The 21,527-nt window shown below is 45.1% G+C and overlaps 1 long non-coding RNA gene across 1 annotated transcript; it reads left to right on the top strand.

Moving 5' to 3' along the window:
* Positions 1 to 10,004: 10,004 nt before the first annotated feature.
* Positions 10,005 to 13,557, top strand: LOC143694993 (uncharacterized). Its single transcript, XR_013183834.1, has 3 exons — positions 10,005 to 10,155; positions 11,529 to 11,597; positions 13,358 to 13,557. It is a non-coding gene; the product is annotated as an uncharacterized LOC143694993 (long non-coding RNA).
* The last annotated feature ends 7,970 nt before the right edge of the window (positions 13,558 to 21,527 follow it).

The following is a 21,527-nucleotide window of genomic DNA, read 5'->3' as shown; positions in this document are numbered from 1 at the left end:
AGTTAGGGCTTTGTGAGGAGCAGGTGAGGTGCTGGACTAGGATTTTGGGGGGTAGTCAACCAAATTCCCTAATCATTCTGTGAGTCTTATCTTGGGGATGATTTTAACCGGCTGTTGCCTTGGAGGGACACGTTACCCTGCAGTTCTGTCACCCCTGTGCCCCTGGGTGCCAGCACCATTTGCAGAAGTCAGGCAGAGGTCAAGTTCTCCAGGACTTGTACCCTGATACACAGGCAGGAGCATGGAGAGGAATTTTTCTTCTTTCTGTTGTTGCTGTTCTTGTTGTTGTTGGGGTTTTGTTGTTTTGGTTTGAGGGGGTTGTTTCTTTGGTTGGGTTTTGTGGTTGGGTTTGTTTGTTTGTTTGTTTTGGTTTTGGTTTGGGTTTTTGTGGTTTTTTTGTTTTTGTTTTTTGAAGGGAGGGCAAGGACACCTTCCTGGTCCTCTGAGATTTGCCCCTCTCTGGGTTCATCCCATAGCATGCATCACAAACCTGTTGTGCTCTTTCAGACACAGGCAGGGCATCCTCTGCAGCCTGGCCACCCAGGTCTGTTAGCAATCCAGAGAGGCTGGTTCAGGGTAATTCAAATTGCCTCCTTCCCCCAGGGCAGGACACACACCGCCTCCAAAATACGCTTTTTAACTTGCAGCCCTGGGACCAGGGCAGTGCCATTACTTGGGACTGAAATTAGGTCTTCAAAGGGTTGGTGTTGGAAGGGGCCACAAAGAGGAAATTGATTTCCCAGATGTGTTTTTGAAGCATGGCTTGTGTCAGTGGAAGGTAATTTAGACCGACCTGGGTGCTTGGTTTCCCAGCACAACTGGAAGTTCATGTGCAAATTCCTTGGCTGTGCAGTCTGTGGCAGGTACCCTGAGCTGAGCTGGTCCCCAGGCTCCACCCTGCCTTCCTGGGAATCACTTCAGGCATGACATGAACATGGCTGGACAAATAGGAAAACCTGCAGAGCAAGGTAGGTGCTGACAAAAAATGAAGGCAGCAAGCTCTGTCTGGGTCTCTTCACTTGTTCAGTGATATTCAGAGGGGTCACAGCCCTGCCTCCCACCTCTCCTGTCTTGCCAGCTGCCATGGAGCAGTGGAGCTCAGGCATTTGGGCAGAGCTGGTTGAAAAAGCTGAAAAAAAGGAACTGGTAGAACTTGAACCTTGGCTGAATGGCTGTCCTTGTCCTCTGCAAAGAAAACATTCCTGCTTACAAAATCCATGTGCTTGCACCTGGGTTCTCAAGCCCAAAGGGGGACGTTTTCTCCTTCATTCATTGCCAAGTGAGTTGGGGGATAGGTGAGCTGTGGTGTAGGGTGTGAGGACCAAAGTTATGGGATGGAGGAGTCAGGGGTTTAGGTGAGGAACAACACCAGAACCAGGATGGTAAGAGAGTAGAGTGGATATATCACTGTGCTTTCAAAGGCCTTGGGCCCTACTGGATTTGTCCTAAAGCTGGCAGTGGCCAGTTGTCCTGGCAGAGAAGCCTCCTTTGGGGTGGCAGCACTCAAGGGTTTGGCAGAGCTTGGGTGCCCTGGGTTAATGAGCCAGGATCGCTATGCATGCTCCTACCACACACAAACAGATGCAGTAATCTGAATTATTTGTGTGCAGCCCAGGTCCCTGGCTTGCTCAATCCCAGAGTGGAAATTGTGCCTGAGGTTAATGCACTGCAAAGAATGTAGGGGAAATGTTTTGCGTTTTAAACAAATAAAAATCAGTGCGTATTTTTTTAACGCTTGCTGACCAGCTCTTCACATCCTGTTAAGCTAAATATTTGCATGGTGGTGGTGCAGGGAGGGCTGAGCAAGGAGCCCCTGTGTTTCGTTTGGGTGGCTCTATATTGCCATCAGCTGCTCTTTCCTCTTCTGTCTGTTTTTCTTAGCAGGGTCAGGACGAGTTTCACAGTCCAAATGGTTCACTGCAATTCTCTACAGGATATCCTCATTTTACTTTAATGGGGAGGAAATTAATGAAACATACAGGCCCTGGGGCTTCAAATACTATACATTAATATTATCCCAACGTATTGTGGTATGTGCACTCTCTCAGACTAAACTTTACACTGGACAGAGGAAGTTGTGATCAGATTCAGGTGCCTGTGAAATTTAAGTGGTGGGGGGAGAAGGGGGAAAAAAAATAAAGGAAAAGAGAAGCTTGAAGCTGTTTCCTTCCATTTCAGCCCCTGATCAGTGTGAGAACGGGGATGTTCAAATGGGATCAGGTCAATACAAACCAAATAAACTCTCCCAACTCTTAGGACAGGAGTATTTAGCTGTATTTGTGTATCTCATTCTTTTGATTTGTTGGTTACCTACTTTAGAGACCAAATTCTTCCCATCTGTCACTAGGCTAGTAGTGATTTAAGACAGTGGTGGTCTTTGCAGAAGATGTGCTGCTAAAGGATTCCAAATCTTCCCACCTCCCTTTCCTCCAAGTGAAAAACACCACAAAATAGGAGAGTGTTGTAGGAATTAAAAGGAAATCAAGTTCAGCTTCAGTTTTCTGTGGTGGTTACAGGGAAAAATGAGAAGGCAGGTCTGAGCACTCAGCTGTTACCCCTTGTGCCAGCCACCTCATAAGCCAACAATTTCCATGCAGGGATGCACTCTGGCTTCAGCTGGGGGTGCCTGGCCCAGACAGTGGATCTGGATGTTATTAAGCCTCTCAAGACAACCAAGAAGCTTTGGCCATGTATTGAAAACAGCTCAGATTGAGGGTGCTCAGCTGCCATCCCTCTCTGGGCTGCTTCCATACAGCCCCTCTTGTGTAGCTGCTCCTGCAGCTGGAAGGGGTCACTAACACTGGGCTGTATTGGGCCTGTTCCTCAAAGCTGCTGACTTCTGTGAATTCTGGTTTTCCTTCTGGGATTTTTGTTTTGTTTTCTTTCTCCTCATGCTGCAAGTTCCTCATGTTACAGCAACTGGCACTGCCTTTGCATCAAAAGGAATAGTTCCTCACAATTCTGGTGGAAGAATGTGGAGGAGGGGATCTTGTTTGGAGAAACTGGATGCATCAAGGAAAAATAAGAATTTAAATGGTCATCATGGGCTTGGGGAATAACAAGACTTTTTTTTTTCTCATTTTCTCAGAAGTGCACTAAAATACCTTAAATTTTATATGGGCTGAAGCAGAAAGCAAACCCCTCCCATTCCCAAACTCCACATCCCCAACTCTGTCCATTTGATTTTAAATGTAGCTGAACCACTTGCCTGGTGGAGAAAACCACAACTTGAATATTACCACATTTTGCAAACTGAAGGCTCTGCCTTGGGATATGGGGACAATTTATTAGTGGAAATATCTTTAATTAATTTGTGCACAAGTTCGTGTTTTTCTTTAATTCTTCTCCCCAGGCACTTGACCCATAGTAATGAAATCCGGGAGTCCTTTTCAGAAAATTACTTTCTCAGCATTTTTGTTCCTTTTAAAGTTAAGTGTATCGCATAATGACCATGAAATGTTATCCTCTATTAGGAACACACTTTTCACTGAGAGTCTTCAAATAGAGTTTATTACCAGGAACTCTGGGGTAAGCTGCCATCGCTGCCTCACAGCCACACAGGCCTGGCTTCGAGCTCTGCACGGGAGTGTCTTTGGGGACAAATGGAACTGGTTGGCACTGGAGCAAGGTAGGTCCAAGGTTTGGTTCCAGCCCCCAAGGCCAGGCCCAGGAGAGAACAGAGCTCTGACTGCAGTGGCCATAAACTGGACCATGGGCTGGTCCAACCCAGGAGAAGAGCCCAGGAGTTTGGGATGTGTGACCTGGCCCCGGGGCAGTTCCAGGTGCCTCCAGTGTTGCAGTTGGAAACACACACCTTGGGGCAATGGCCAGAATGGCTCCTGCTGGCCCTGTCCCCACAAGTGTCATGTTGTGGTGGCAATATCTCAATGGTTTCTTCTTGTCCAGGCTGCCCCTAGGGAATGGTTGCAGGCTCAGGAAAGCAGGGCATGCCTTGAGAGGTTCTTTGGTGTCATAGATGCACTTTGCCTCTCACTGTAAACAGTCCATAAGGACAGAACGGTTTCCTTTTGCACAGGGATGGGCCAACAGTCCCCTGTGGTTTGGCATGTGGGGATGTTGGCACTGACACAACAGACACTGGTGATTGAGGGGTTGTTTGGGAGTAATGCTGCCAAGGCACAATGGGATTTTTCAGTTTTTTTGCAACGGAGAAAGATGGGAGGGGGGGATGCTAAACAGCAACAGGCGATGAACAGTTCTGATTTATAACCCATGTGAAATATGTTATCTCCCCACCCCACCTTCTGCCCCTCAACTGCCACTGTCTGAGCCTGGCACCTTCTGATGCAACATTTAGGTGCTGATTCAGACCAGCCTTGGAGGACATGGTGTCATTGTGGAGCAGCTCAGATGGGTGTTTCTTAAAAAGTCTCATTCAAGTCCTGACTGGGCTTTTAACCCCCCTGGACACATGCCAGGGAATTCACCATGCTGTGACAGTACTGTGCTGTCCTGGAATGGACAGTCTTGGCCAGAGCTGCAGAGCTCCTTGCACCCCTTGACTCCATGTCTGAATCCTGTTCTGGGGCAGGAACACAGGGCACTCACTGCTCTCTTTGCTCTCTGATGCTCAGTCCAAGTAGAATCAAACCCCAGGGATCAGAGTTGGTTCATTCATCTTATCATAAAGATATTATTAGTGTTTAGAAACCCCCTACCAGAAGCAGAAAGGGCTGTTGCACAAAGGGCCTGTCCCCATTGTTTTGAGGTCATCCATCTCCCTGTCCTGGTCCCGTTTTCACTCTAATTTGTTTAGACCACAGAATGGGCGCGTGAACAACTTGTTTTGTTTTTGATGGGCGACCACAAGAACATTGGCTGCATGTGCTTTTTGTTTGGTTGCAGTTTAACAGCTGTTCCCTTTGAAATAACCCCATTTCTGCTGGCTTTATTTCCTAGTTGCTCTTACCCAACTTTTCTGTCCAGTGAGGTTTCTCTCTCCTCCCCACACACCTGGCCCTGTTCCCTGCCCTCCCCACCGCTACCCCAGAAACCCTTTTGGTTATTTCAACCTCCGTGATTAAACTGGCCCCCAATTGTTATCAAGAACATTCAGGAAGGAGGATGAAAAAAGGAAACATAATCTTATCTGAGAATAGAAAATATGATAAGGGCCCCCTATCTGGAGGCTGCAGTGTCCCTCGTGGTGGGGCTGCAACAGTTCCTTTGAAAATAATCACCGACACCATCTCTGCTAAATCACCTTTCACACAGCTCAGGCCTTTGATACAAAGGCCCCTGGCAAAATTAGAGCAGGATTGTGTAGACCCCAGAGCAACACATTAAATGCTCAAGAGATCAGAATTAGGGGGCACACAGATATAATTGCTTAGGAGGAACTTGTGTTCCTGGGGGTGACAGTGTGTGGGTGGATAGGCATGCACATTTGTGGCTCTGTCTGGTAGCTACCAGATGATGACTGCAAGTTACAAGGCATGATGAGGTGCTAATTAAATGAATTAAATGGCCTTTGCATGTTTTAATCATCCACCTAGGACGTTAAAATCATCCACCTTAGGAGTTAATGCTGGACTATATGCAATGGACGATGATTGAGTGCTCAGCTCTTTCAGAAAGTCTCAGATAAAGAGTGAGCACTCTTGTGCTGGTTATATGTGAACAGCAAGACCAAGAAAGTAATTTTTGCTTTTAGATTTGTTGTTTGGGGGTTTTTTGTGTGTGTTTTCATTCCCTCCCCTCCCCACCTATTTTGGTGTTGAAGCCTCAGGGTTAAGCTTTTTTCATTTTATTTCAGCTGAATTGAATTTCATTGGTTTTTATGTAATAGATCCTAATTAGGCACATTGCAAAACCCCTTCATGTGCTGCTCCCAGGAACCTGACAGACCTTTTCATGGATATACCTGGCCTGAAACAGCCCTGGTGCAGTGTGGGGAAGCTACTGGAGCTGAGAAAGCAAAATACCCTGCAGGGACAGGATGGAGGTGCATTGAGGAGAATCATAGGAAATACAAATATATGGGCCTTAAGTACAACTTACTTCAAAAAAGAAAATAAAATCTCTTCCGTATTTGTTCTAAGATTCTAAAAAAAATGCTTAGGGATTTTGGGTGCTCACTCATTTTTTGAGTTCTTAGCATTGGGTACCTTTCAGAGAGTGGCATAAAATAGCTCTTTTTAAGCAACCAAGTTATTTTAAAATGTCTGAAATTAGTAACCTAAAAATTGAGGTTTCGCAAATCCAAGTTCACTTGAGAAAATTGTATGCTGCTAATTGACTCCATACATTTCTGATCATCATGGTTTATATCTTTTAGAAAATGATTTGGCTTGAACTGGGAAACACTGAGCCACCTCCCTGATTCACAGGTGTTAGCCATCAGCCAGTCAACCCATTTCCAAGGTACTTCAAGGCAAAGCTCAAAAATATGCTTAAAAAAACCAAACCAAAACAAAAACCTGTGAAAACCTTCAACAGCCAAGCAAACTCCACTCCTCTGTGAATATCAGGTTAGGAGGTCTTGCTTGGGGCATAGGAAGTGCTGAAATTGTCAGATCTTGTGAAATTATTTAACTAAAGAGTCCAAGCTAAATCTGGCAAAGCTCAAACTGTAACAAAGTTCCTCTGCAACATAATAACGTGGAATTAAACCTCTTTTTCTCATTAGAGGGAAAAATACTTCTTTTCTCATACATTTTTGGTGGGACCCTACAGCACAGGGAAAGGGCATTACAGTGTTGCCACCTGGTATCTCAAAGTGTTAACTTCAGCACTGCATCGTTAGTCTAAGGTAGAAAGTTTGTAAAGGAACCCAATTTTAAGTACTGGCCAGGAAGCAAATTGCAGTGGTGGGAACCTGGCACAAGAGGTAAGAGATAAGCTCAGAAATCCTTGCCTTTCTGCAGATCTGGCTTTCAGGGACTGGCATTTGTGAATGCAGCCCATTGAATATGAGAGCTGTAGTTTGCTGGTCTGTAACAGAGACATGGTCCATGTGGAATAAGGTTGTGAATGACTGGCAGAACCTTCTGTCCATTTTTTCCAGATACACAAAATATGCCCTTTAGGTCTTTTCCTCCTATTCTTCCCCTTGACAGCCCAAATTATGGATGAAGGTGCCAGCCTGAACACTAAATTTCCTGTTGCATGCTGATTTGTGGGTTATTTGTGCTACTGAGAAGCATGCTGATTTGTGGAGCAGTCACAGAGGGCTGAACAGTGAATTTGGACATAAATCCATTTTATCTTTCATAGGTAGGTGGAATCCTTTGTCATTTCTGTAGCTGGCTATGAAATGCAGCCAAACCAAATCCTCAAATTTCCTTGATCCTTGTGGGAAGCTTCAATCTGAGACGTCCCAGAAGAGATATCTAAAAGCAAAACCTGGATTCACCAAAATGGCTGTGTTTTATTATTAGATATGATTGCTGCTCTGGAGAGACAGCACTGAAGCACTTGCAGGAGGATGAAGGGAGGCATGAGCCAGCCAAAGCAAGCCCAGCTTTCATCTCCCTGCTGCCAAAGCAAGCCCAGCAGAACTCCCTGGCATCATGGCCTGGGGCATTCCCAGCCTGCAGCAGCCACCCCTGTGAGGGTGACCATGTGGTTTCATAAGGCAGTGCAGGGAAGTATCTCAGGGAATTGATCCAACTGCAGAAGAAAAGAAAAATCCTGCTTTTGTGTGTCCTGTGTGTTTGTTGTTACAGTGGATCAGCTCCCCAGCCAGGCTGATGCCATGGAGCACTGCAGCAGCACACGGAGGGGATCACACACTGCAAGGCAGAGGCACTCAGAAAGGATCCCCAAAACTGGAATTGCCACCAAATTTCTGGCATGGAACTGCAGCCCCAGCAAAGCAGGAGAGAAAAATTCTGTGAGCAGTTTAAAGAAAAAGAAAGACCCAACCAAGAGGGAAAATGGTTTTGCTGAAGAATGTACTTGGGGAGAAAAAAACAAAGAACCCTCCAAACCAACCCCAACCCAAGTCCTATTTCATAAGAAAGAATTGAAGATCAGTCTTCTTCAGCCTGCCTCAGCAGTGTGGAGTGGGCTGTTTTGGGAAGCTTTGAGATGCAGCAGAGGGACAGTGAGGAAAACAGGCAGTGAGTGCCCAGAGTGAGACTCCAAAGGCTCATTTGGGTTCCAGCAGCAGAAGCTGCTGCTGGTGCCTGGGAAGGGAAGAGAATTCTCCCAGAGGGTCTGACCCTGGCATCCCTGTGTGCACCCCCATTCCCAGGCCCTTTTTCTGTTTGCACCTTTTAAAGAGGGGTTCCCAGGCATTGCTCAATCTGTAACCTTCGTGTGCTTCCTGTGGAGCGCACTCTTAAATTATTTTTTATCAAAAAGGCCCAGAAATTTGATAGGGGAGATGAGAAGATGGGTACGATCAGGGAGGATAATAATGAAGAACTGTCAGTTCCCTGGCTGTAGCTTTGTTGGCCCTGCTGCTTTCTGAGATAAAGACACAGTGGCTGGTCTGGGTTCTATATTAAAAGGCCGATTTGGCTGCTTGATTATATATGAAATATAGATTTAAAGCTTAACTTATGTTACCAAAAGCTAATCAATTGCAGGGTAAAGCTTGACACATTTGTTATGATCACTAAAAAGCTTTTCTTGGCTTGTTGGTGCTCACAGTGGCTGGAGGGGTTTTAAAAAGCTGCTTGGATCCAGTTTAGTGAAATTGTACCTGTTCAGAATCTATTTATATTTTTAGTAATAACAGCTCAGGATGGAAATATTTTCCTCTCTGCTATCTTTCTCTACCTGAGTTCCAGAAACCTCCACAAAGAAGGCATTAAAACCTCCTTTTAGCAGGTAGAAAGGGAAAGAGATGTAGGAAAAATTCCAGAGCCAGTCTCCAGAAGGACTGTGATCCTGCCAAAGTATTCTATTTATATTCTATTTATATTTATTTATTATATTCTTCTGGAGATGACCTTGCTCAGCTCCTTGGTTAAATGCTTTGCTGGATCTGTTGCTTTAGGCTTTGTTCCTGGAAAATTGATTGTACCAGAGCTAGAGAAATGCTGCCCTAGCATCACTAAACGGTTCTGGTACCCATGCAAGCCCTCAGAGAACAACCTGGAGCATCTCTGTGGGTGCTGGAGGCAGAAAACACCTTTCAGAGGCTGTGGCTCTTTGCCACGGTCACCTCCCTGGCAGCCTGACAAGTGCACAGCCAGAAGGTCAGAGCAGCACCAGAGTGTGCCAGGGAGCAGGGGCTGAGCCATCCTGCCTTGGCTGACAGGCCTCTGGGGCTTGTCTGCTCACAAATGACACACACATGCAGGCACAAATAAAGCCCTGGCAATCGCTGCCTGCAACAGCCTCGCTGCTTCCAGGGGGAAGGAGTGCACAGTAATTTGATGCCTTCATTATCTTCATAACATGAACCAATTTGTCAGCAAACTACTGTGCAGCCTGATTCCTGATTGCAGGGAAAACCAGGCTGGGAGAGAGGACTATTATTTGCAACCAGTTTAAGCATTGTTCTTTTTCAGAGGAATATAAATACACTGTGTAGAGCTGGCTCATTAGACACTTATCCGTTTGTATTTACGGTTTAATTAAATAACTGCACGGGAGGACTTTGCTTTCTAATCACAGTCACAATACAGTTTTGCCCTCTTTATGGCAGTCTCTTTCCAACAAAGGTATTGTGGCATGAGCACATTCCATCTGCCAGCTCCCATTCCTTGATGGAAAGAAGAAAGTAAAATACTTTAAGCTCCAATGTAGGGATGGGGGGACTGATGGATAAAGAGTTTCAGTGACCAGCCTCAGGTTATGCTGTTTACTGACTTCTTGTGAGAAACCATTGAGTTTTCTGCTGAAAAGCAGGGCTAGGAAGTGAGTTGCTGATTGCTCTTTGCTTCTAGAGAGGTGATCCCCCACAGAATTTTGCAAGCACCACTTTTACCTGCCTTCTTCTTTTGTTATAAAGTCCAACCTTAGCCCATCTTTCCAATCACCCCTGAATCGGGTTTTGTCTTGCAGATTTGCTTATCGTGGCTCTGATTTTAACCTGAAGCAGCAAGAATGCAGCATAGTGGGCATGATTGCTCTGAATGAGCCCCTGCAGAGTCCTGTGCTACTTCACCATCCCAGGAGCTGGATTCCATGCAGGATGTGGCAGGAACTGCCTGCTAAACTGGTGTACAGAGATGTGAGGTGAGTTACAAACCAGCAGAAAAGCTGCAGACAAGTGAGGTGACCCTCTGCCTGTCTCTGGCATGGCCCCTGCTCTGGGGGTCTGTTCTGGAATTGTTTCTGTTCTGGTATTGTCTTCTGGTACCAAATCCAGTGGGTTTCTTGCCACACCATATTTCCTGTAAAAACCATTCCACAAAAGATTGGCTTGAGATTTTGCTGAGGGAAAGTCTGTGTCATGGCTCTGGAGTGGAGGCCAGGTAAATATAAAGGTAAGATTTCTGTGTCTGCCCCTCCCCTCACCTCTTGCATCAGTTCACATCTCTGGTCTCAGTCTGGGGTTATGAGATCTCCTGATCAGGCAGGCAACTTTCAGCAGTCTTTGACTTTGAGTGTAAATTTTCTCTCTGAAATGTCAGGGGAAATCTAAAGGAGCTGCCTGTTGCTTAGAGAATAGAGAGGAAGACTGCAGTGCTTTGACATTATATTTTCTTATTCCTAATCCCCGAGGTAGCTGATGTTTTTATTTAATATTTTTTTACTCCCTTCCATGTTTAATGTGCTCCTTTAGATTGCTTAAGCTTCTTTTTCTTCTCTTTAACTTAGTTAAATCAGATTCCCCTGTACCCTGAAATATAAAATACATGGAGGTTTTCTCTAAAGCATAGTTTATGCTAATAATTCCCTCTCTGCATTCCTGTGCTGGAGTCAAGCACTGCATATCTGATTGGGCTCTTAATGACTTTTGGGAATCATTTAAATATCTAGCTGACTAGCCCAGTTAATAATCAAAGCTGCAGCTCCTTGAAGCAGGAGTGACTCATGGAAGAAGAAGAAGAAAGCTTCTGGTTATTTCTAAGCCTCTCTGCTGCCCCTTCACTGCTGTGCAGGCTCTGAAGGGCACGGCCTTATCAGATGTTCCCAGGCAATGTGCATCCTGTCTGGCTGGCTCCCAGGCACAGGTTCAGGTGTGCAAGGTGCCAGCTTGGTGTCTGAACATCTGTTGCCTGTGCACCCATTACAGGGAGATCACTGGAGCTTGCAGATTAAGCAGTTCAGGGGCAAATTTAGTTTTTGAATTGCAGATTTTTTTGGGGGGGTGGAGGGGGGGGAACACTTGAATATTGCAGTGGGGATAGTTCTTGGGAGGCAACTGGCTTTACTCCTGTGTGCTTAGGTGTGCCCTGCTCCTGCTGGTTCTATCTGTGGATGAATCAGAAAGCAGCAGATGTTGGGATTTGCCTTTGGGATTGCTTGTCTCATTCAGTATCCTTTCCCAAATGAGTGCTACCCTATCCCAACGTTTGTTTTCATTCTTAAGGTATTTTCTGACCATGTCACCTGATAGCTCCTGAAGTTTCATTTAATTTCTTCTTTTTCATTTTTTGTCCTAGAGTGCTGTGGATCATTGCCATGTGCCGTTACTGCTGTTGGTGCTGCAGACAGACAAAAAATCTGCTCTGGTAATGGAAAAAAAAATAATTGCTGTGTTTCCCCTCCTCCTGCACCCCAGATTACTCTCCTGAGCACTGGCATGATGTTAGGACTACCTTTGGCATCTCTGTATTTCCTTTTGTGTCCTGAATGGCAGTGCTCACTGAGATCCCTGCTTCTGTGATTTATGAATCAAGATATGTTCCACCAGAGAGAATGAGTGCCTGGGGGAGAAAGAAGGGCTTTGATCTCACTGTGCTTTTGAAATATGACTGTAAAATCAGAATTAGATGGCAATCTCTTTGGGGCAGGGACATCTCTGCTTGCCCTGCACAGTGCCTGGCATGCTTTGGGTGCTGTGTTATCAACAACAGAGGTTGAGTAATGGGTGATGCTCTCACATCTTGTCTATTGACCCTGAAGAGTTGAGGAGTTGTTCTCTCCTCATGTTATTATTAATAGTGCTTTTGTTTTCTGCCCCCTGCTCCATAGGAGCTGGACCTTGCCTGGCCCTCTGACCATAGATGTGGTGGGAAGGAGCTGCTGCTGAGCCCTTGCCTGGTGTTTGTGCTGTGGCAGGAGCTGTGCCCTCCCCTGGGCACAGCCTCGTGCCCTGCTGTACAAACCATGGCTTTTCTGTGCTATTCACTCTCCACATTGGCCTTAAGAACCAACTGTGGCTTCAGGAGGCCTTGAAATAGTGAAAGTACCAAGGAAAAGCATTGGGATATTTGCAGCTGCTAGGACCAGTCATGGATTTTTCCCTTGCCAATGTGAGTGCAGAAATGCCATCTCATTCTTTCTCTTCATTTGAAGTTTTGGAGAAGATGTACAAAGACTGTGAGGGATTTAATCACTGGGCTGAGTTGTTTTAAATCCACAAAATGATCCTTTGAAATGTCTTTTCCTTAACTTTTTTTTTCCCTTCAAACCTACTTTTCTCTCACCTCCAGATGTGAAATGTCAATTTCTGATCAACCTAAATCAAAGTTTTTCAGTGGGGGAGATGCAGCTGAAAATGTTCTCTCTGCTTCCAGAACTGCTGCTTTCTCAGCTCTAAAAGCAACACCACACTTGAAGTTTCACCAAGTTCTGGCTGTCATTGCTACTAAAGAGCCTGACTTAATTCACAGCCATTGCATTTGAGTGGAAAACTTGTCTAATCATTATAGGGCAAGAGGAAGGAAAGGACACTCAAGGTGTTATTGCCATGATTCCTAAATGAGTCATGGATTTTGATGTGAAAAGAGCTGACCTTGTCGTCCTTGACTGCATATGTGGCTTTGCTTTTTAAGGTGAAGGATGGGATTGCTGTCTGTTCTGCACCTGGTGGTCCAGATTTGAGGGTAGATGTTTCCATGACCTTTCCAGTTAGAGCTGGAGTTTTGGGATAGAGGTGTGCCCCTCTCCAGGGTGCCCTGCTGCAGTGGGGAGTCTGTTCACCCAAGAGCAACCATTTCTGAAGAGGGGGGAGCAGGATGGGTGCTCAGATTATTTGAACTGATTGGCTCTGAAACACGGCCCATGTGGAAACTCTTTCAAAGAGGAATGTTCTTATGCTTTGTCATGATGCTTTCCTAAGAGTAAGGAAAATAGATTGGACTCTGGAGAGAGGCAGGAAAAAAAAAGCCTTTTTTAAGACCCCCCAAGCTATGGGCTAAAGCTGAGGTGCACTCAGGTGATGTCTTCAGCTGCCTATGGTGCTCTGCTCTAAAATGGGACAGGTGCATCTCATGTGGGCTACTGACCTGTGTCCTAAAACTCTCACCTAATTGTCTTGGTTCTCCAGCTGCAAAGATTCATTAGAGGAGATGGAAATTTCTTGCCTCCCCAGCCAGGAATATAAAGGCAAAGGGATGGATGAAAGGGAGTGGGGAGAGCTCAGAAGGAGAGGTTGCTGCAGTGGATGTCACAGCCCCATTCAGCACATCTGTCTCTCCAGAGAAGCTGATGGCACACATGAAATGCAGTGAGTCCTTGGGCTATTGTGTAACTTGGGGGATGCTCATAATTAATCATTTAAGCAACAAAATCAAGTGACTTTACTGACAGTATCCAAACTGCTGACCTCAATGCATTTTAAAAGTTCGTTGGATACTGAACCTCGAATGACCCATGGATGGATCTGGAATAATAATTTTCATAATCCTCAAGTCATTATCTTAAGAGGGAACGTATTGTTCTCCTAATTAAGTCTGTCCACACGCTGTGCAGCTTCCCATGCAAATGCACTGTGCATAAACTAATTAAAAGAAATATACAGCCACAAGGACTTAAATGGTCTTTTATGCAATCTCTTTAAATTATAGTCTCCCTCCTCCCCCCTCACACACACAAACTAACAAGGGATTCGGCATCACATTCAGCAGGGAAAACCACTGAGCAGTTTTGGATCCCAATCTGGAATCCCCCAGAATTTATTAGAAAGCTTTTGTTTTATGACATTTTTGTGAGGGCCTTGGATGTGTAGAAGACCCTAATTGAGAATTACGATTGTTTAATAGGAGACAGTCCCTGCCCTGAAGAGCTTACAGTCTAAACAGACAAGACAGCCAAAAGCTGAAAAAGCCTTGTTTTGCACTTGAACAGCTCAGCCATTGAAAAGTTGAATGACTTTTTCAAGGTCATATATACAGAGCTGGGAACTGGAGGGAGATCTACTACAGCACTGTAAGTACCTGAGTCTTCCACCTTTAATAATAAACCCAAAAGACATTATAATATTTAGAAGCCTATTTTATGCAACAGCACCAAAGGGCAATTTCACACTGATTCTCACTGGTATTTTGTTAGCTGGGAAATGGCTGTGAGACTGTTTGGCTGTTTTCAGTGGCTCTTTCATGTTCTCTGGTGTAGTGGAGGTTGTGCCCCTGGAAAGCAGTATGTTGGAGGCATTTCACCATTGTAAAATATTACACCTCCCCACTTACACCTCAGCAGCACTGTGCAGACACAGCAGAAGCCCCCTGGCCAGCAGTGTTCAGGCTGCCTGTGTGCCTTGCATTGGATCGTGAGTTTGATGAACCCTGGACTGGCCTCTGTTTGTGTTTGGTTGTGAACATGAGTAAAGCAAGATGAAGGAGATCATCAAGCTTATTTTTGCTGTCATTTCCCTTGGGACTGTTGCTGACATTGCCTTTGGCTTCTATTTTGCAGAAAAGATGTGGAAGCTCTGGGTGTAGGATGTCCCACTTGATGTTTTCACTCTTCTTCCATGGATCTGGTGTCTGTGTGTTTGCCAGACAGCCAGCAGAGGAATACTTTCTGAGCAGAGTGCCCAAACAAAGAAGCTGTATTTGAGGTGAACTGGGACAATGCAGCCATTCCCATCCATGGGAGAGGATATAAGAAATTGTGCAACTCAGCTGCTCTGAACCAGGTGGAAAGATATCAGCTGCTAGATGAAGAGGGACCGTGTGGCTTACAGTGTTGCAGAAGCCTTAAGTTCTGCCAAATAGACATTAGTTGGTGTCTGCAGCTTCTGAACAATTATTGAGGCAGTGGAGATGCAAGCTTCAGAAACAGCCCATCAGTGTGAGAGTGCCATCCACAGTGGGACTGGTTCAGGGGGAAGTGGCAGCCAAGCCCTCAACAGCCCAGGCATGGCTGGATAGGAATTTGCACGTAAATTTTGAGAGAGAACAGGGATTTTCTTGCTCTCTTTTGTAGATGGGTGTTTATGAGTGTGAAGTGGAAGATGAAATTTCCTTAGTCTGTTCTCAATTACTGTCTCATTCTTTGCATGTGGCAGGTTTCCTGACAGCATCCCTCCCGATGCAGCAGCCATTGAAAGCAGCAGCTGGAAAAGGAGGGTGAGGAGGAGCCTGGGAGGCCCCTGAGCGCAGGATCAGAACCACAGCGAACAAGCAGTTCTCCTCTTATCTGATGTAGCCTGGAGAGCAGACAGATAGGACTGCAGCAATCAGTATGATGGGAATGTGGTGGGTGGACTCTATCAAGAGAAAAGAAACCCTCCCCTCCATGGATGAACCTTCATGTCTCTGTTTCCCCCCTCTCCAGTCCTCATTCTGGTAAGAGGGAGGATCTTTTCTCCATCCAGCGATGAGATGAAAGAGTGCCCCACATTTGACACTTCATGAGTTGGCTGAACCCTACAAAGTGATCTTCATAAAATCTTGATTCCAAAGCATCAAAGCCTTTTCCTGACTGGTAAAAACCCTAAAAATTCCTGGAAGAACTGCCAAAGGGCAATGGGGCTGATTCTGTCAACTGCCTTTGGTTAGAGCTGGGTTTGGTTATTTATGGGGGCCAGGGGAGGCAAGAACTCTCCAGATGGGTGGCTAAACCAAATAAAACAATGATAAAAATCAATGGAGTTATGTGCAGGGAAAAGAATGCCTGTGCATGAGGCACACGCTTCTCTGTGCTGAAACATCCCTCAGCACGGCGCTGCTCTGGGCACTCCACCCCAGGCTGTCCCATCCCCCTGGCTCTGCCCAAATGTGCCCTTTGCTGGGGGAATTCTGGCTTGATTTATTGACAAATTGACTGACAAATTGATTTATTGGTACCTTCCTAATGAGACTTCACACTGATTGAGGCACAAATCCTACTAGAAACGTGTCCAGGTGAGTAATCACCCAAATGCAAGAAGTCATGCCACTGCAGTGGGATTCTTGCAGGGCTGGTCTGTCAGCCCTTTCAAGAAGCCAACAATGGATTTGAGAGTGACTTTCATCTCTCTGGAAAGGTGGCAGTGCTCTGATGGTCAGGTCATGCTGGGACTCCAAAGAAGCAGGTGTGTGTGTGTGTCTCACCAAACTGTGCCTCAGAGTTGATGGGTGAGGGATGGAGGTTGGGACACAGGGCTGCACAGAAGCCCTTGGATGAGAAACCAGGTGTAAAGATGAAGATTTCCTGTCAGAAAAGGCTGAAGAAATTTGTTGTGACAGTGTGATGGTGTAAAGGAACTGAGTGAGCAGGAGGACAATCTTCAAAATCATCTGAGTACTTGAGGCATCCTGAAGCATTAAATCTGAGTCCTGTTGGGGTGTGTGTCACTGAAAACCGTGAGCCAGAGTGAAAAACTGTCCCTTCTCCAAAGAATTGAAGCCTAAGCATACAAGGGGAGAGAAAGCATAAGAAAGCAGGATGACTGGGATTGGGACTGGCTGTTAGATCTTTCATGCATGCAAGATTAGAGGAGGATGATTCAGTAATTCCTTCAAGAAGGAAGATTGCTTGCCATCTACTTTGCAAGGAAGCCTGCTGAGCAAGTGGGAAGATGACCAGGAGTCAGGACTGAGTGGAGTGTTGAAATACCTGATGAGAGAGGAAATTTGGTGGAGAGGGGTGGACTTTGGTGACTGCAAACTGCTTTTGCATGAGTGCACCCCTGGTTTTCCTATGTTAGGGAAATTTTGGGTGTTTGCATGGGTTGTTACACAGCCATACCATTAGCTGGTCCAGTAGACTCATCTCCTTAGTGCTGGTTTTTATTTTTGGAGGTATGCTTTGGTGGAAAACCTCCAGTACTGTCATGGAAAAATTGTCCCTTGAGTAATTCCTTTTTTCCCAGCGAGTCCTTTTGGACTTCATGGAATCACAGAATTTGGGTTGAAAGGGACCTCAAAGGTCCTCTAGTCCCAAGCCCCTGCCATGTGACACCTTGCACTAGACTGGGTTGCTCAGAGCCCCACCCAGCCTGGCCTTGAACACTTTCAGCCTGGCAATTGGCCTCACCTGTTCACCACTATTTGTTTATGCTGTTAAAATGGGGGTGAGGATCAGCCCACTGAGGTTGCTGTTCATCACTGTGCTGTGAACTCCAGCTCTGTAGGTAAGTGTGATTAAATTTTTTCTCCCTTATCCATCAGACAGAGCCTTACTGAGTTCTTTGTTCAGGTCAGGTTCTGACCTGTGTGAGTGGTCCCACCCCTGGGCTGCCTTTGCCCAGTCTGCTGTCTCAGGGATCCCAGTCCTTGCTGCAGTCACCTCCCAGCTGAGACCCTTGTCCCTCTCTGCTCCCTTCCCCACAGATGGAGCCTGCTGGCAGCACTTCAGCAGGAGAGGGACAGGATGAGGTGAATGATTTGTTTGCTAGTCAGATGGCAGGACCCTTGTTTCTTGTTAAAGGCCTGTGAGATAAGAGATGCCATTGATGTTTCAAGGTGTTCTTATCATAGGCCTTAGTCTGAAACAACACTACTCATCCACACTTTCTCTCCAGCTTGTTGATGAAAATGGAGAATTTTCTTCTGCTGTTTCCAGTCTCTGGAATGCCCCTAGACAAAAGAATTTTTCAGACACATCTTTTCCTTTTGTGACTCAAACTCCAGCTCCTTAATGTTCAGCAAATAATGTGTTCCAAAGAGACTGTGTTGTATGTGATCGTAATTACATTTGGGTTTTAATAATCATAAACACTCCTGTTTTCTAAGAACCAGCTAAACTGATTTCCAAATAATTTAGTTTGAATGGCATGTTTTGTGTTTGTGTAGCATCTTCTCCCCACTTCTAAAGAAAAACAAACAATGTATTAAAAAAAAAAAAAGCAAGTGTGGGGTAAAAAAAATCCTTGGAGAACTTTAAAAGACTCTAAACCTGAAAAAGGAGGGTGGGATCAGCTAATTTGTCCCTCTTTTGTATGGTTTATTAAGCCTTTTGTTCTGGAACGCATGGGTTCAGTGGGAAAGCGGTTTTTGATATATAATGTATTTACTTTTGCTAATTAATTAAAGCAGTATTCATATGAAAATGCCGACTGATAATGGCTTTCACAGCAACAACTGTGTTTTTTAAAGTAGCAACTTTTAATTACAAATTGACTGGCAGAAATATATAAACCCAAATATTGTTCCACTGATTTCCTTTTAACTGTGTTACTCTTGCTTGATTTATCGGATTAGGGCTTTTCACACATAGTGGGTACAAGATATTGTTTTTAATGAGAAATTAAAAGATTACCAACAATACCCATAAACCATTAAAAACACAAACTCTAGATGAATGGTAATTAGACTGAATGATTTGAGGCTGATAAATTGAAAGCAATTAATGTATTTGTTAGGGATTCTGAAGATAGCTTTGGGTGTTCCAGAAAGCACTGAAGGGCTCAGATTTGGTGTGGAATTGCATGTGGAGATACCTTTCACTGCCTCAAGTGTCCAGGGTACCAGTGGAGAAGATGCTGGCGGGGCTCCACTGGGTTCTGGGAAGGGGGAGAGGTGAGGAGTTACACCCAGGGGTTTGTGGGGAGGGCTGAAGGGATCAGGGCAGGTTTATCCCTGGATCCAGCCTTTTCTGTGTTTCACTGTTCTCTGTGACATAATATGAGGGAAAACTTGAGGAGGTAAGGCAGGGGAAGTGCTGGGGAGAAGTAAAGTTTTCTCATCTCTGCTGTGGTTTATCAGGAATGCATCTTCTGTTCAACTCGAGCAACCCTGAGTCAGGAAAGCTGAACAAGATGCTCTATTTTGGCATTTGAGGAGGTTGCATTTGTTAATGGTGGCTTGTAACCCCAGCAAGAGCATCCTGTTTCTATTCTTTCTCTTATTCTTGGCAAAGCAAATGTTTTGGGATTCTGTTTCAGCAGAAGGAAGTGCTCTCGGGTGCTGATGCCTTTTGATATTGTTCCTTGTACTTGGGTCTAGAGCAGAGCTCACCATGATTTCCCATCTTAGGAGAATTTTTCAGCACAAGAAAAATAGCCAGAACCAAGTAATCTCCTAAATCAGGGCAGAGATGTCTCTACCCAAAAATCTTAGAACAAAAACAAGCCCTTCCCACCATAAAACATAAAGGCTCAGGTAACATATGACCTGAACAACTGAAACATCTAATTTTAATTTTTGCTATTTTTATTTCAAGTCTTCTCCAAGTGTAAATTAAGACATTCAATTTAAGAGTCATGGCAAACAAAAACCAGAAACCTTTCCCCAATTTTCCCCCAAGTCAGGAATGTAATCAGTCCTTTCTTACACACATTTTCTTTGTGATAATTTGAGATCTCTATTGAGGAGTGAGGTGTTTTTCAAGAAAAAAAAAATCTTGACATGGAATTCTGCAAGTAGAACTCCTTCTCCACCATTGGCTTATCTCTGGTCTAATCCCTCCTTCAGATGTATTCCTTCCACAAGGCTTTTCAGTTCTTATCCACTGTAGAAAGAAATGCATTATTTAACAAGACAAGAGCACAGTGAACCCTGATGGTAGAGCCCCTCATGTTCTGCCATCAGCTGCTGGTATCTTGTTCAGGAAACCAGGTTTTCAAAGTTCTTGAATTCACTTAGAACTTGTGGTGGTGGGTGCTGAGTTCCTTTGTAAACCTGGTAATTTCATTCTGATTGAAGGTTGTTGGACTGAACAAAGATTTTTTTTCTGAATCTTTGCCCCAGAAATGGTGTTCTCTATGGAAATGCTGTGTCTTTTTCCTTTTTCTTACTTGTCTGTCTCAAAGGTGCACTGAAGTCTTGCAGGTGTTCTGAAGCCTTTATTTGCCCTGCTGTCTCTCCACGTGGCTCCATCCCTGTGCAGCACATTGTGGCTCTTGTAGGGTGATTTCTTACGGCTCTTTTCCATCCGACTGGAGTCACAGTCACTTGCAGAAAAAAGTAGGTGTATTATCAAGGAGTGTCTTGCTTCCAAGGATGGCCTGCACAAGGAGCTGCTCACCCAGCAGCCTTACTCTGGGGAACATTTCCTGAGTTGTTGCCACTGCTGTGAAGTAGCATCTTGGGCATTGCATTTCAATATTTTTCATTCCTCATGCACTGGTTCAGCCATCAAATTAACAAATAAGGCTCTTGGAGGAGCCACCTGGGGCCTATTGCACAAGCTGGACGCCAGTAAAATCCAATTGTGTGTAGCAAAAGGGAAAAGACCAATAAGGAAACAATAACAGAAAAGCTCTGTTAAAAAGGCATATGGGTACAATGCTGCTGGCCCAGTTAAGGAACCTGTTATATTCAGTAGTGCAATAAAATCCCAAGTAATTGCAAATGAAACTTAATGCCTTGTAAAAGAGCTCAGCTCCTTTCTCCCGTAGCTGCAGCTTTTTGAGTGGGTCCAGCAGGAGGTGTATTTGTGCTGCACAGCCTGGGAGGCTTTGGGCAAACAGCTGATCAGCATGGGCAGTCTGAGGGCTGTTTGAAATGCTCCAGCTCTTTGGCCAGCCTGGCCTTCTGCAGGAGGACGTGGAACAGGGCAGCACACAGGGAATTCGATTCCAGCCTGGAGCTTGTGGGATCCAGAGTGTTCTGGTCTTCCCAGCAGGTGCAGGAATCACTTCAGCCTGGCCCAGCTGCTGAGGTGATGGTTGCTTTTCCCTCTGTATTCCAATCCCTTTGTTCCATCATCATCATCCTGACCAGAGCAGTGGGCTCAAAAGCCATTCAAAAGCAAGGCAGAGAAGCCCTCCTAACATTCCTTGTGTGTGTATTCCTTCTGGGCTTTTAGCCACGCTTTTTCCTGAATTTTTACAGCACAGGATTCTTGCCTGCTTCAAGCAAACCCTGTTTATTTGGGGAAAAGAGACTTGTGGTTCTGCTCTCTATTAGAAATTTTGGATCATAACAGTTTATTTAAGTCATAGGGCAATGTATTCCTCCAAGACAATCCTGATTGTCTTTCCTCGGGTCTCACATAAAACTCCCTTTATGTGAATAAGAAATATGTAGGAGGAAGGGATTTGCAGCACCAGACTTTCCAGTGAGGATAGGGATATTTTTTCATTGTTTAGTGTCTGGTCTTTGGGAATTAAATAACTCCTTGATAATTTTAACTTCACTTCAAAGGCATGTTTCTAGTCCTTATGTTTGTGTGAACTCCACCCCCCCACACACCTCCCCATGTAATTTGAAAGTGTGATTTGGTTATGCTTGAAAGAGTCAGGAGCCAGAAGACAGAGAAAAACAACCCAAAGCTGATTGTTATTAAAAACAAACACCACCATCCCCTCCCCAAACTGATGGTATTTGAATTCCTGGGTTTGCATTGCT

The sequence above is a fragment of the Agelaius phoeniceus genome, chromosome 11, assembly GCF_051311805.1.
Source record: "Agelaius phoeniceus isolate bAgePho1 chromosome 11, bAgePho1.hap1, whole genome shotgun sequence".
In the NCBI taxonomy this organism is placed as follows: Eukaryota; Metazoa; Chordata; class Aves; order Passeriformes; family Icteridae; genus Agelaius; species Agelaius phoeniceus.
This window is presented reverse-complemented; position numbering and strand designations above follow the sequence as displayed.